The sequence below is a fragment of the Lissotriton vulgaris genome, chromosome 7, assembly GCF_964263255.1.
Source record: "Lissotriton vulgaris chromosome 7, aLisVul1.2, whole genome shotgun sequence".
Taxonomy (NCBI): domain Eukaryota; kingdom Metazoa; phylum Chordata; class Amphibia; order Caudata; family Salamandridae; genus Lissotriton; species Lissotriton vulgaris.
In genome coordinates, this window is record NC_141695.1 from 1410663277 (window position 1) to 1410679062 (window position 15786).

A 15786-nucleotide genomic window follows, 5' to 3' on the forward strand; every position below is an offset into this window, starting at 1 on the left:
ATCTACCAAAGCAGAAGTGTAGGACGCTCCTTCTCCCACATCGCATGGAACAGAATACCCAAACAAGTCTGGGCCATCATCTCACTTCCAAAATTCTGATTGGCGCTCAACACCTAGCTGTTTTAAATAAACCTCCAGGACCAGCAAGCACCTGGATACCCTATTGGGTGATTAGCCATGCTTTATAAATCCTGATTGATTGATTGAAAAACAGGAAGAGATTCCCTTAAAAATGGTCATATGTTAAAATATATTTGTAGTATAATGCTACTTTTTACCTGTAAGTGCAATGTTTAGTTACGTGTCACTTAATTTACTAAAACATGACAAGCATCAATGTATGAGTGCATATTTATAAATTAAATAAATGCGGAAATATATTCCTTTACAACTTACTTCATTTTCAAAATAAAAAAAATATGTCCAAAAACCAATAAAATGGCCCAAAAATATACAGCGGTAAATTCAGGTGTTAATGATATCATAAAATCGGAAGCCCTAATTATGTTATGTTATGTTAGAAATGTTTTGTAGTGCGCTTGTTCACCGGTTGGTTTCTAGGCGCTAATGAGGCAAAGGGATCACCAGTCCGAGGCAGTTCATAGGCGCATGTGAATAGCCATATTTTGGGAGATTTCCTAAAAATTTATCAGGTTTGTGCTTAGTCTAATTCCCAGTGGAATTGAGAGGGGCAAGGGTCGCGAACCAGCATCCCCCTTGCCGCTTCAGCTAAAAGGTCGGAACTGCAAGGAGGTGGAGGTGAGCTGAGCTGAGGTTACACGAGGGGTATAACGGGAAATGCGGTCGGTGATGAATTTGGGGCTGCAACCGTTTAGGGATTTATACACCAGGCAGCAAACTTTAAAGGCACAACGCTGGGGGATAGGTAGCCAGTGAAGTTTCCTGAGGAGAGGGGAGGCGTGTTGCCATCTGGGTTGTTGGAAAATGAGTCTTGCCGCTTGATTTTTAACCAGTTGGAGTCGCCTGGTAAGGCCAAGTGGGCGTATCGGGAAAGTGGCATTGGCATAGTCAAGCCAAGATAAAACCAGGGCTATCACGACCTGGACCAGTGCAGTTTGAGATAATAGCCTGCTTATTTTCCTTATTTTTCGTAGCTGCAGGCAGCAGGTGGAAATCATGATGCCTATGTGCGCTTTGAGGGACAGGTGATTGCTAATGGTGACCCCAAGGCTTTTTACTGAGGTGGTGGGAGTGGTTGGGGCACCCAAGTTGTTAGGCCAGTAGTGTGGCCCCCAGAGTCTATGTGCAGCACCCACCAGTATCAGTTCAGTTCTACTGGGGTTCAGTTTCAAAAGATTGTGGTCCATCCATTGGCGGATGAATGTCATGGTGTCTTGGAAGCCCGATATTGGCTGGGGGGAGTTGTCGATCTTGAACATGAGTTGGAAGTCGTCAGCGTAGTTAAAAATGGAGACTCTTCTTTCTTTCAGGGAGCTTTTTAGTGGGAGGAGGTAATGGTTGAACAGGTGGGGGGAGAAGGACGAGCCCTGTGGAACCCCACATGTTGTTATTAGTTTAGAGGCGGTAAAAAGGCCGGTACAGACTGACTGAGTGTGGTTGTTTAGGAAGGATTTTATCCAGCTGAATGCTGGGCCCTGGATGCCTGCCTCCTTGACACGATCGACCAGAATGCCATGGTCGACCGTGTCGAAGGCCACCGAGAGATCAATCAGCCCCAGGGCCTGAGGCGTGCCTGTATCTGCTTTTTCGCGTAGGGAGACAAGTACTGCTAAGATCACAGTTTATGTGGAATGTGATGGTCGAAAGCCGGCTTGACTAGCGTTAAGGAAGCCTGTTCATTACAAGAAGTTAGACAGGCATCTGGCCACATGGGCTTCCAGTAATTTGGCCATGTAAGGGAGTAAAGAGATGGGGTGGTAGTTAGCTGGTATCTGCACCTGGTTTCTTAAGGAGGGGGAGTACAAAGGCTCCCTTGAAGGCATTGGGTACACAGCCTTGGTCCAGGGATTGATTAAGGAAGGCAAGGCCTGGGTCTGGGAGAGCCATGACGGCTGTTTTCAGTACATGAAGGGGCAGTGGTCCCGAGGAGAGCCAGATCTGACCTTAGCTAATAGTTCGTTCAGGGTCTCCGTTTCGATGTGGGTGAAGGAATCCATTGTGTTGGGGTTCCTGAAGGTGGGTGAGGAGGTTCCTTGCAAGGTCTTAGGGGCAATGCTAGCTTAAATGGTATTTATTTTGTTGATAAAGTAGGTGTTCAGGAAGTCGCAGAAGGCCTGAGAAGGTTTGGGTTTGTTTAGTACTCTCTCTGGGTTAGACAGCTTGTCTACAATAGTGAAGATTTCTTTGGCTTGATTGTTGTAGTTGAGGATTCATGAGGAGAAGTAAGTTGCCTTTGCTGTGGAGATGGCCTTTTTGTATTCCTTCATGGCACTGACATAAGTATCTTTCCCTTCTAGTGGCATGTTCTGCCTCTATCTCTTTCTAATTGGCAAAGGGAACATTTTTGAGACTTTAGGTCGGGGGAGAACCACCTCTGGTCCTCATGCCGGCGGGTGAGTCTGATTTGTTTGAGTGGGGCGTGGGTATTACTGGCTCCTAAGAGCCAGTTCGAGAAAGATTCCTCGTGGTGGTTGATATGGTGTTTGGGGCAGGGTGGGGTGCTACTAAGTGTGTGAATAAATTTTTCGCTTTTGATGGCGTTCCATTTCCTTGCTGTGCCACCCTTTAGTGTGCAGTGTGTGTTAGTAATAAAGTGATTTCCTATGTCAAACTAACATTTTGGATGGAGAATTCTTTTTTATCAGATGTTTTATTGAGTTCTGAGTCTCTAACCCTATACCATCTCCCTGTGTATGTCTTGGACTGCCCGACTCGGCTACACTGGTTGGTGAAATGCAAAAAGGGTATACTTGGTGTTCAATTTTATGCTCAGTATTAAAAGTAAGCCCCAGGACCTGCTGATTGTCACAACTGAAAGCCAGTAATCTCTGGTTGCTCAAGGACTACTGAAAAAGTTCCCACAAGCACTATGTAGCCAGATAGAAACAAAAGGATCTGATGTCTGATTCTGAGCACGTTGTGCCACACAATCCAAGTGAAAAAAGGGAAGAGATAGTTTGATTATGCATCCACAAACAACATGATGCTTCTCAAGCCTGCAACCCAATTCCTCCAGTTACCAGGACAATTCCACCTTACAAATACTTTAAAATGGGAAAAAAAAGCTGGCTGTTCAAGCGCACTTCCCCTTTTAAGCAACATGACAAAGATTTATTTTTCAACTAATGTTAATTATTGTGAACCATTTGTACACCTTTTCAGTTTGTTATACACTTTTTGCATTTTTTGTTCTACCAGCATCTTCTCTCAATTTATTTGCTGCTTATGTCTTTGTACTTTGCACTCCTAAAGTATGTTTTTGTAGTTTATTTAATTGTTTGTATTGAAATCTTCAAGAAACAAGTACTTGGATCTCCCCTTGCCTTTACCTTTACATATCTTCACTGCACACATGCACAGACCTGTCTACAAAGACAGAAAAGGCTTTCTAGGCGAGGCGTAAATAATTTTCAGCCAATATGCCTCTTTGGAGTTTAATGTGAGTATGGCTTACCTTTCCTGAAAGCCCGAATAGCGGTGGAGTACTCGGGGCCCAGGTAGAGTGTAGAGTCCATCATTTCGGGTACGCGGACCAGGCTCATGGCAGAGTCCTTGAAGAGCAAGTCCTTTCTGTGAGTAGAACTGAAGAGGTGAAAAGACCCTGCTCTTTCTTGCCAAACTTTGCCTGTTAGACGGGTAAAATATATCAATACTTGATGATAAGCAATAAAACAGGGGGTTAAGGAAGACGTGGACTACAGAAAAGAATTAGGAGAAAATAATTGAAAAGTAAACCACATTGTTGAGGTCTATCAGGTCATGTCTTTTTAGCTTGTTTTTCATTTCACTTTTGTAGAAAGCTAAATCTTAAGTAATAGAATGCTAAATAGTTTGACCTATTCCATTCACCCAAGAGAGTAAATGTTTAAGGTTAATAAAAACCTATACATTTATTGCTGAACTGGCCATACTGACACTGCCATTTTCTTAGGGTGCTGCAGGGGGCAAGTTTCAGAGCTGAATCGGTTCTGTCAGGGAGACAACAATTATGTTGCTGATAAAGACGAATCTTGTTGTGATTACTTTATAAAACTCTCTGCGTAACCAATATGCCAGAGAGTAAAGTGGCTAAATCACACCGCGTAACAACATGAATTTTGGAACACAACAATACAACAAGAATCTCCAAATTGCTTGCAAAAAAGTATTATTATTTGTTTTTTGTGAGTTTTCACAAACCAGCAGGACTGCTAAATGAGAAGCGCAGACAGCGACTGACTTTTTGTCTGGATGTTCTTTGAATTATCTCCGGTTTTATTTATTCCTTAAAAACTCAACATAGGGCACAACATTGCTGTATCACTTTAAAGACAAATTATTCTTTTAACCTAAGCTCAAGAGGGCATAACATTGTTGTGTCACTTTAAGACGAATTATTCTTTTAACCTCATCTCATCAGATTCGCCATATCTAAGCCTTCCTCACAAGTGCAGATCTTTCTAGCAGCCTCCACTCAGCGAAGGAGGCCTTGGGATACCTCCCACTTGCTGGGCTGTCCTTTTGTCCTGAAGAAGACCCGCTATGACATCATACTAACGCATCATAAGGTTTGAAACGTCGACAATAACACGTGGTTCAGCATTAACAAATCTCTTTGTGTATGGTATGGTATTGAGCGGCTTTGCCACAACCAGAGATATTGTCTTAGTTGCTGTTCTGACCATTCATCATTTTGTATATACTTGCATATAGCTTCAGCTACCAGCACTGAGCACCTGTGTCACTTTAAAACACTGGTCACTTCACACTTGTGCCTCACTTTGACAGCCCTTGAAAAAATTGTTTTTATAAATGGTTTGTGAAAACTCGAAAAAAGCAAATAATAATCATTTTTTGAAGCAATTTGGAGTTTCTTGTTGTATTGTTGTGTTCCAATATTCATGTTGGCACGCGCTGTGATTTAGCCCACTTGTACTCTCTGGCATATTGCTTACGTAGAGAGTTTTATAAAGTGATCACAACAGATTCGTCTTTATCAGCAATGTAATTGTGGTCTCCCTGACAGAACCATTGTAGCTCTACTTATACTTACCCAGATTGTGAGGGACACAGGGTTCCCCCATTGTATTTATACCATGCCTCATTTGAATCACGCCCTCTTGCGGTGTAGGTGAACATTTTGTGCGAGGGTTGATTTTGGTTTCTAGTGCAGCCCTGTGTACAATTCTTAAAAAACAAAAAAGATACAGTACGGAAAAGGCCAGCTCCAGTTTACAGATCGGCAATTCAAAGTTAGAGCTTGTGAGTAGGGGAAGCACTTTGCAAGGACCCAGCAATAAAATATCAATTAATCAAACAGTAAACGCATGTGTTAAAAGCACATCAAAAACGTTAGGAAGTCTAGCACAAAAGATGGAAAAAGATTCGATAAATACACATGCCCCAAATCCTCAAGCGTGGTCTCAAAGAAAGCTTTCTTTCACCTTAAAGGTCATGGCAGAAGCAAAGTACAAGTAAAAGTATCCCATGTCACGCGGCACACGCAACAGTGAGATAACGATTCACCATATTAGTACTAACTGCTATCTAGTGTAAACCCTCACCACGTCCTAACTTTGATGGGGGCTCGTTTGTGACCATCATGAGGGAGGGTGCACGCAGACCACTAGGGGTTGGAGCCAGGAAGGAGTCATAGTTCCTTTCCACAGTGCAAGACTGCAAAGGATCCCTTCATCTTAAAGTATATACTTGTAGAGGAGAAGAGACACTAAACGTAGATTGATTCCTCCTTTTCTTATATTTAACCCATCCTGGCCTAGTGATGGCTTTTCAATAAAACACAGGTGCTGGGCATGCATCATGACTCATTTGCATGGTAAATGTACCCCTTGCATGTGAGGGGATGTCCCAAGGGGAAATAAATGATTGAAATGCTAATTTGAGCAATTCTTGTGTCTCTCTTTGGGCATGCATGAGTTCAGGAGCAGCCCGTGCATGTAAGCGTGGTGGGCGGGTGGTGGCTATTCGACAGACAACAATTTTCACTTTTTGTCATCTATCGAATCCCCCACCCCACCCCGCCTCACCTTACCTGCACAGGCTGCTGCTGTATGAGTTGCTAACAAAAGGAACTGACCTGTTTCCACGATTTCCGTAGGGAGTCAGAGTTGTCATGTTCTGAGGTTGCACAAAACATTAAGGTTAGAGGTCTAGAAGGTGCACTGTGAGCTAGACAGGGCTAGGACCAACATATCCTGATAGTATGAGTGGACTCAGACTCACAGGGTTTTGACGTTGATGTTGCTCAAACGCACAGTCTTACTGATATAATATAAACCGTACAACACCACTCACTCACACCACACACAAGTGTTTTGTTCATGTGTATTACAAAGGATATTTGTTCAACCTGTGTTTTACACCTTTCCATTTAAAATGCCTTTCTGCCCACCCCAGTCCATGCCCCCTTCAAATCAGACTCTAAAAAATACATGAATAGTTAATAAGTGCCTATAGTGCATGCATTTTGAAACATATTTAGGTGAAAATTGGGTAGTAAATTGCACTAGTTGACTTCTTTTTCCGAATTTTCCTGAGTGTAGCAATAGGGAAAGTGTTGGATAGCGGAGGGGTACAAATGACTATTCCCACTCCAGTGAGTGCAATAGTAGGGAAAGTGTTGGGTGGCAGAGGGGTAAAAATCACTATTCCCACTCCAGTGAGTGCAACAATCGGAAAAGTGTTGGATAGTGGAGGGGTAAAAATTACTATACCCACTCCAGTGAGTGCAATAGTAGGGAAAGTGTTGAATAGCGGAGTGGTAAAATTACTATTCCCAATCCAGGTAGTGCAACAGTAGGGAAAGTGTTGGATAGCAGTGGGTAAAAATGACTATTCCCACTCCAGTGAGTGCACCAGTAGGGAAAGTGATGGATAGCGAAGGGGTAAAAATACATATTCTCACTCCAGTGAGTGCAACAGTAGGGAAAGTGTTGGATTGCGGAGGGGTTACAAATAATATTCTCACTCCAGTCAATTCAACATTTAAAATAAACAAAATATTAACAACAAAAATATTTTAAAAACTAAATAAATTAAAAAAGATATGCCTATGTTCGAAATAAAAATACAAATATACCTAATACTATTGAAAAAAAATGTCGTGTTAAATACCTACAAATAATATATTAAATAAAATAAAAAATAATTTTCAAACTAATAAATATTTTTAATAAGAAATTATTCAGAAACGAAAAACATTAATTATTATAAACACTTCCTTTTTTTATTTCCTACCCTATAACACTACACAATTCACATCCTACATCTAATTTGTTTTTTAAAATGTACTTCCTTATTTTGCATAATAAATAACCAATTACAGAAATATTATTAATTAAAAAACAAATTAAAACTCATAAAAATGAATTTAATTCCCACACTTTACCCCTGAAATCCCCACAACCCACACCTAAAATGGAACTGTAAAAAAGTTATTTGCACAATTAAAACGTATTTTCAATTAAAAAACGAATTGTATTTAACAACTCATTATAAAGTAAGTAAAATTAATATACTCGCCACACTGTACCCCTATAAAAGTAAATCCCACACACAAAAATATAAACAAATACCCTAATTAAATATTAATTAATTAATATTAATGATCAACTAATTATTTAATAAATAAACATAAATTACTTCCTACCCTTTACTCCTATAAATACAAAAACCCACACCGAAAATTAATTACACAATTTCCATATTTAATTTGCAGTCAATTAAATAATATTAATGACCAACTCATTATTAATTAATTAAACATAAATTACTGCCCACCCTTTACTCCTCTAAACCCCACAAGTCACACCTAAAATTAAATACGCAATTTCCATAATTATGTTTTAATCAGTTAATTAATATAAATGAACAACTAATTATTAATTAATAAAAAAATACTACCCACCCTTTACCTCTATAACCCCCACAATCCGCACCTAAAAAAAACTATACAATTACCATAATTAATTACCAATTACTTAACATTAATTAACAACAAGTTAATAATTAAATAGAAATAAATTACTTCCCACCCTTTACCTCTATAAACCCCACAACCTGCACCTAAGAAAATTACTACACAATTACCATAATTAATTACCAATCAATGTATTAATAATAATAAACAACCAATTAATAATTAATTGCAAATAAATTACTTCCCACAATTACCACTATAAAAACTCAACTGATTAAATAATAATAAATAAAATATAGTCAATAATTTATAATATTAAAATTACTTCCCACCCTATTCCCCTTTCAACCCGCAACCCGCCAGGGAACTGAAAAATGCAAAATGTACTTAAATAAAATTGATAACTACTAAAAATGTAACACATATTAAAAAACAAACAATATGTATACAAAAAACATACATTGAAAATATAAACTAAAATACATAACACTAAATAAAAAAAATCGATATTTTAAACAACTATATTTGTGCAAACTATATTAATGACTTCTATATTTTTGAAAACGATATTTCTTATCTTACATTCGATATTTTTGACCACGATATCTTGCAGTCTAAATTTCATTGTGACTATTTTTTCAACTAGATATTTGAGTAAATCAACATTTGCAACTCGATATTCTGCCTGAATGCTGAAAAACGGGCAATGAGGCATGGGTGAGAAACTCATGTCTTATATGTTTGAAATGTGTATTTAATTAATTTTTTACTTCTAAAATCCAGCAGGACAACTTTTGTCATTTCGGAAGAAAGTTAAGACTTGGCTTTTCCCCAGAGTGTAGCCGGTAGTTCGGCGCCCTGCAATTCACTCTTCTACTCTTTACTGTGACAAGCGTGGAGAATCACGACGCGCGCACTTAGGACCCGGCCTCTCCAGACCCCACCCGCTCCTGGTCTCTGGTGGTTGGTCGGGCAGACGGCCCAATCGGCGTCCGGCCGACCCATTTCCGCTCCGGCGATATCGCGTGACCCGAGGGTCAGGGGGTGGAGACTCTGGGCCTATTTAGGGTCAACTCCCTGTGACTGGGGTCTCTGTTCCCGCTATCACTCCTGGATACCTGACTGCCCACGCCGGCACCTGGTCATTCTCGTGATACGGGCCGGCTTTCCGAAACTATAGAAGCAGAAGGCTCGAACATCGTTCGTGTAGCCAGGTAAGGGGTCGAGTGCCTCGGAGGGCCTCGTGGGCAGCCGTGAGTCACGGTGGGTGCTGGGAGGGGATAGGAGCGTCGCTGCCTTACGGGGCTTATGGCTGTGTGCGTGGTTCCTCGTGGGGCGGACCCCTGCCGGGCGGCGTGAACGGTGCTTAGGGGTGCGGGAGCAGGGAACGCGCGCTTTAGGTGTTATAGCAAGGTAGCGCGAAGCGCGAGATAGTTAGCATGGCGCCCAAAAAGGGAGGACAAAAGCGGAAAGATTCTGAGCCTGAATTGGCACAGATTATGAAATTACTGCTTAAGAAGTTGAGCAAGGAGGCTCCCGATAGCGGGGATGAGAGCGACTCTTCTCAGGGGGATCAGCCCGAGGTCGTAGAGCGGCCGCGCAGGGGGGTGCCACCAAAGGTCGCTGATCCTCCATTAAAGAAGAAACCTAAGGCACAGCCTAAAAAGAAAGGGGGAGTCAGGCAGGGGAAGGGTAGGCCTAGCCCTGTCAGGGGGAAACAGGACGAGGGATCAGTAGGTCCCGTCCACACGCCTCTGTTAGATGCAGAGCAGGTATACCCTTCTGTCCCCATTCCGAATGTACCCGCGTCAGTAGACCCAGTGGGTTCAGTGTTGTCCGAAATTAGGGAGGCGCTGAAGGCGTTGGCCCCGGGAGGCTCGGGACCAGTAGTTATGGTCCCCCTGGCCCCACTCCTACCGCAGCCGGTGGCCGCAGTGGCAGCCGTGGGCGATCCGTTAGATAGCTTGCTGGCGTCGGTTTCCACATTAGTGGGCCAACTATCAGCTCCGGAGAAAGTATTGGAGAGAGTGAGCGCTGGAGCGGCGGCACCGTGGGGGCCCCCTCGGGCCACAGAACAGGGCGGGTTGCAGGACATTCAGAGGCAGTTGGCCCTCGTAGTCGAGTCGCGCAAGGCGTTGCCTAGTGTAGCGATTGGAGCTCATCCCCCGCGACAGCGATAGCTGTAACACCTACAGGAGGTAAGCCTGGGGACGCTACAGCAAGGAGCAGCGAAGTGGGGGTTAGTCAGGGGAACGTATTGTCCCAGTCAGGTATGTTAGCTGCGCATGTGAGTGTGGAAATGCGAGAGAAGATTTGGAAGGGTGCCTACGTAGACATATTCTCCCTTATCAGGCCAAAGAGAAAAGAGGAAGATTACAAAGATAGGGAGGGGAAAGAGCACTCCTTCCGAGATGGGAGACCTAGGATTGAGGAGACGATTACCAATTGGTTGTGAGGCTTTCACGTTTATATGACAGTGTTGTTGGAAAGAAGGCCAGAGTTGCCGATTCCGCTGGTGTTTTATACCAATAAGATCGTGAAGGCTCACTCCACGCATGGTGGTTCAGCCTGGTTGACATATGATAGGGAGTTTCGCTGGGCGAAGGAGGAAAACCCCTCCATTTGTTGGGATCAGGTTGAGGTCAATGCCTGGTTGGAGAGCGTGAGCACTAGGGAACACCCGGCTAGGCAGCCCTTTCGGACTTCCCAGGGAGGGCCGGGCGAGAAGAAAGGTACATGCTGGGCATTCAATGGCAAAGGGTGCACATGGCCCCCCGGGCAGTGCAAGTTTAAGCACGCATGCGCCTACTGCGGTCACCCGTCCCATCCCGAACCAAAGTGCAACAAGAAATCCAAAGAACGGGGGGGGTAATGCCTCTAAGGATATCAAGCCTCCCCAAGTCTAAACAGCCTACTCCTGTTGATATTGAGAAGCTGATCTTTTGGTTGGACAGGTATCCAGACGGGGCGGCTGCTAGGATGTTGTTCGAGGGTTTTTCCAGTGGTTTCCGTATCCCAGCATTGCATGTCCCCCCTATTACTCAGTGTAGGAACCAAGTTTCAGCAAGAACCCATCCCGCAGTAGTGGCCACAAAGGTGGAAAAAGAACGGGCCTTAGGCCGAGTAGCAGGCCCGTTCCCGGCTCCTCCCTGGGAGAACTATGTGTGCTCCCCTCTGGGAGTAGTGCCCAAGAAGGAGCCGGGACAATTCAGAATAATCCATAACTTATCTGCACCGAAGGGTGCATCTGTAAACGATGCCATTGACCCGGCAGTGTGCTCAGTGACATACTCGTCCTTTGATGCCGCGGTTCAGAAAGTGAGGGAGCTAGGCTGTGGGGCGTTGTTAGCGAAAACTGACATTGAGTCAGCATTCCGCTTGTTACCGGTACACCCTGAGGATTACCATTTGCTAGGCTTTCAGGTCCAACAGCAATTTTATTACGATAGATGTATGCCTATGGGTTGTGCGGTCTCCTGCAAGTACTTTGAGACCTTTAGCTCCATGCTGCAATGGGTGTTTTCGCAAAAGTCAGGATGTACAGATGTGGTGCATTACTCAGATGATTTCATGGTGATGGGTCCCGCATTGTCGGATGCCTGCGCTTTGGCCCTAAGTCAGCTGGTGGCTATGCTAAAGGATTTTGGGGTGCCGCTGGCACCGAGCAAGACAGTCGGCCCCGACACGTGCATGTCCTTCCTGGGCATCGAAATTGACACAGTAGCGGGGGAATGTAGATTGCCAATGGATAAAGTAAAGGCCTTTTCCCTAGCCATAGAGGTAGCCTTGGCGTGTCCAAAGGTGACGTTGCATCAGTTACAAGTTCTTGTTGGTCAGCTAAACTTTGCTTTGCGCATCATTCCCATGGGACGCCCTTTCTCGAAGTCTATAGCCAGAGCGATGGTGAGTCTTACCCAGAAGCATCACCGGGTGAGGTTAAAAGCAGGGGTAAAGGAGGACCTCAAGGTGTGGCGAGACTTCCTGGCAGATTTCAACAGGCGGGTAGTATGGCCCGCGCCGCCGGTGTCCAGTGTTGAGCTGGGATTATACACCGATTCAGCTGGAAGTATTGGTTTTGGGGCAATCTTGGGCCCTGCCTGGTGTGGGGCGGTCTGGCCAGCGGAGTGGCACTTAGCAGGCTTGACTAAGAATTTAGATTTTCTAGAGCTTTTTCCCATCTGGGTGGCAGTTACGGTTTGGGCGGAGCGCTTCAGGGACAGGGTCGTGACCTTCTGGTCGGATAACATGGCAGTGGTTCAGGTTATCAATCATCAAGGAGCGACTTGCCCACATGTGCTGAGGTTGCTGAAGTTGTTGGTGTTGGCATGCTTGAAATTGAATTTGACCTTTAAGGCTGCGCATATACCTGGTGTTGATAACCATGCTGCTGACGCTTTGTCTCGTTCCAAGTTGCAGGACTTCTGGAGGTTCCACCCGCAGGCGGAAGAGCGCATGACGACGTTCCCTACGTCACTGTTGAAAATTGGAGCCCCTCTTTAGCGGGGCTGGTAGGTGCCGCTCTGTGTGACCTCACCAAACGTGCCTATCAGTCACAGTTTAATGTTTACAGATCATTTGTGTAACAAGCCGGAGAGGCTAGGATCTTTTCAATTGAAACAATGTACGCCTTCTTACAGGTTCTGCGGGATCAGGGCAAATCAGTGTCCTATGCTAGGGCCTCCTTGGCAGCGATAGGCTTCTTCGCTAAACTGGCGGGGGAGCGGGACCCTGGGGCTTCATTCTTGATCAGGAAGGCCTTAGCGGGATGGGCCCGATTGGACGGGCCACGGCGGGACTGTCGCAGGCCTCTGGATCTCCCGACCTTGATTGATATTTTGGGGGTACTGCCTGTTATTTGCCAGTCACCGTTCGAGGGAATCATGCTGGGGGCGGCATTCTGCCTAGCCTTTTACGGGGCCTTTCGCCTGGGTGAGATAGTCGGGGCCTCCAAGGTAGACCACGGGGGAGGGTTGCAGTTCAAGGATCTCCTTTTCCTCGGGGGGCTTAGTATTGCGGTTGGGACGTTCCAAGACAGACCAAACAGGAAGGGGGGTCACCATCCGTTTGCTGCCAGCCCAAGGGATAGCAGCCTGCCCCGTAGCCCGCATGCAGGCATACTTGGCCCGATGCCCAGCAGGGGGGGGGGGTCGGCTTTCTTCGTCCACGAAAACGGGGATTGCCTGTCTCAATACCAATTTAAAGCAGTATTTGGGTTGGCCTTGGGGAATCTGGGTCTGGGAGCAGTGAGCTATTCTTCTCATTCCTTTAGGATTGGCGCCGCAACTTTGGTGGCAGGGGCCGGTCTCGCCCCCAAAGTGGCGAAAGGTGTAGGTCGCTGGACCTCTGACTGCTATAAGCGATATGTGAGGCCTGAATTGTTGTAAAAACAGATGTGTGCAGTGTCTAACGGCTTAATCTCTCTCCTTTCTGATTAGTATGCCCGCTTCCGTGGTATGGGTACTCGGGTACTCGGGCACTCTTTCGTGCGTCGCGCGGCGGTGCGCTTGCAGGGAAGTGAGGTGGTGAAACCGGCCGCATTGGGCGAGACCGAATTCGTATGGCACGGCGTTGGAGGGATGCGTATCCGACACTTGAGGCGGATCGTCGAGGAGCTCAGGGCACGAGAGCACAAATCGCCGGATTGGATTATTCTGCATTTGGGTGGCAACGACATGGTCGACAGAGGGCGCTTGGCTGTCAAGGAAGCCCTACTAGCAGAGTTTGCCTGGCTGGGGCATGAGTTCCCATCGACAAAAATAGTCTGGTCTGGCATGATATCACGCAGGGCATGGGGCCCAGGAGTGCGTCCTAGATCTTTGAACGTCTCGGTGAGGCGATTGAACGGCGAACTAGCAAGGTTGTGCTCAGTGAAGGGCCGCTTGCGCTACCTCCAGCATCGGATGATTTCCGGAGAAGCAATGTACCACCAGGATGGGGTGCATTTGTCAGACTATGGAACTGATACTTTTATCCGAGAACTTTGGTCATTTATTCTGAACTCAGGTGGGGAGGGTGTCAGACCTGTGGGCCTTGGCCACCCTTGTGGCGGAGAAGAGACCTGCGATCAGTAAATAGTGGCTAAACAAGATGGATGGGAGCCCGCTTTCCGGGCTCCATAGGCCAGCTCTGAGGGGGGATATGGCAAGCTCTCCACTGGGAAGAAGTGACCACCGGCTGGGGAGGCTAGGGCGACAGATTTCGAGCCTCCCGGGCGACCCTGGGCAGCCTGGTGGTCGAGAGGTGGGCCCCGGTAATGGCAGACAAGGATAGAAGGGCGGGACCCACCACTCTAAGGGGCAGGTGCACGGCACTTGGCGTAGGATACCCAGTTGCGAGATGCGAACCAGATGGTTTTCCTCCCTTAGAGTTGGGAAGGTGATGGAGCATGATATGCTCATAAAGGTAGGTATGTTATAACTTGTGATTTTAGATATGCATGTTATTGCTTGTCATGTTTATACAATGTAGTGAATAAACATGGCCTTTTCAACCCCACCTGAATCTCTGGTGATTTCAAATGTGGGGATCTTGCATGTCTAGGGTAGTTGGGCGGCGGGGGCATATTTGGAGGGTCTCAGCGCCAGGATGCCCAAAGGGTTACTGTGTGCTCCATAAATGTGAAATACATACATACATACATACAGAGATCAAGTTTGATTAAGTTATGTTGTCTCCTTAATTCCTTTTTAAATGGCATCTTCTTTATGTCAGAAGCTCAAATAGTGCATAGTGAATCCTGTTTCATAGAAGTTATTAAGTAATTATAGCACTGAACTTGTTATTTCATGCCAAGGAACAAACATTTCTCCGCAGATAAGGTAATTCAAATCTCATTTGGTCCCGTTATGAGTTCTATAGATACTATTAATGTATGTGGCTTACAGTCTAATCATAGGCAGTTAAAGCCAAACTCTAAACTTAGGGGCTCATTAGGATAGCGGATTTTCCGCATCCTCTGGGCCGGCGGAAGCCACCGCCAGCCAGGAGGATGCGGAAAATCCACTGTGGACCCACCGCCACATTAGGATGGCTGGTGGGTCCTGGTTTCAGTCCGCTGCTTTTCCGCTGCGGTTGGCTTACAACCGCGGCAGAAAAGCTCTAATATGGTGGCGGTGTCTCTCAGACACCGCCAGCCATATTAGGATGGGTTTTAAAAAATACTTTTCCGCTGCGGGTTTTCCGCCGTGGAAAAGCATGTGGAACTTCACTGCAGGGGCCCATTGCGGGCCCCCTGGGTGAAGGGGGGGTGGTGGTGCACATGGGGGGTACCTATGGTACCCCCCTGCATTTGTATGCAGAAATCGGCAGGCACTGCACGGTGCCAGCCGCTTTCGGCATACAAATGCAATGTATGCATTTTTAACATTGCGGCGGATGCAGCTTGAAGCAGCACCCGCCGCAATGGTAAAAATAGAGGATGTGACCGCCAGGGTGGCGGTCACATCCTAATTTCACAGGAGGGAACTCCGCAGGCCATGCGGAGGTTCCCTCCTACTCAGGGGTCGCGTCCACGATCCTGATGGGCCCATTAGTCTGGAATAAGGCACTACGTTTGAAAGTTGCAGCACACATTCACTGCTTGCGCAGTTGTAAGTAAGTAAATGGGGTAGCAAAAGGTCCAAGGATTTCAAGGCTTGAACAACGCTTAAATAAGTTGTGTTGGTGAGTGAGCGGAGACACACTCGAAGCTCTGGACCTCTTGGGCTTCAAGTAGAGAGACAGGTTTG

The 15786-nt window shown here is 45.7% G+C and overlaps 1 pseudogene across 1 annotated transcript in view; it reads right to left on the bottom strand.

Annotated features, from left to right (window-relative positions):
• LOC147705741 (serotransferrin pseudogene) overlaps nucleotides 1-15786 on the bottom strand; it is a 345569-nt pseudogene that overhangs the window by 282723 nt on the left and 47060 nt on the right. Inside the window, exon 2 of the transcript XR_015297376.1 lies at nucleotides 3596-3766. The product of XR_015297376.1 is annotated as a serotransferrin pseudogene (transcript). The remainder of the gene's footprint in view (nucleotides 1-3595; nucleotides 3767-15786) is intronic.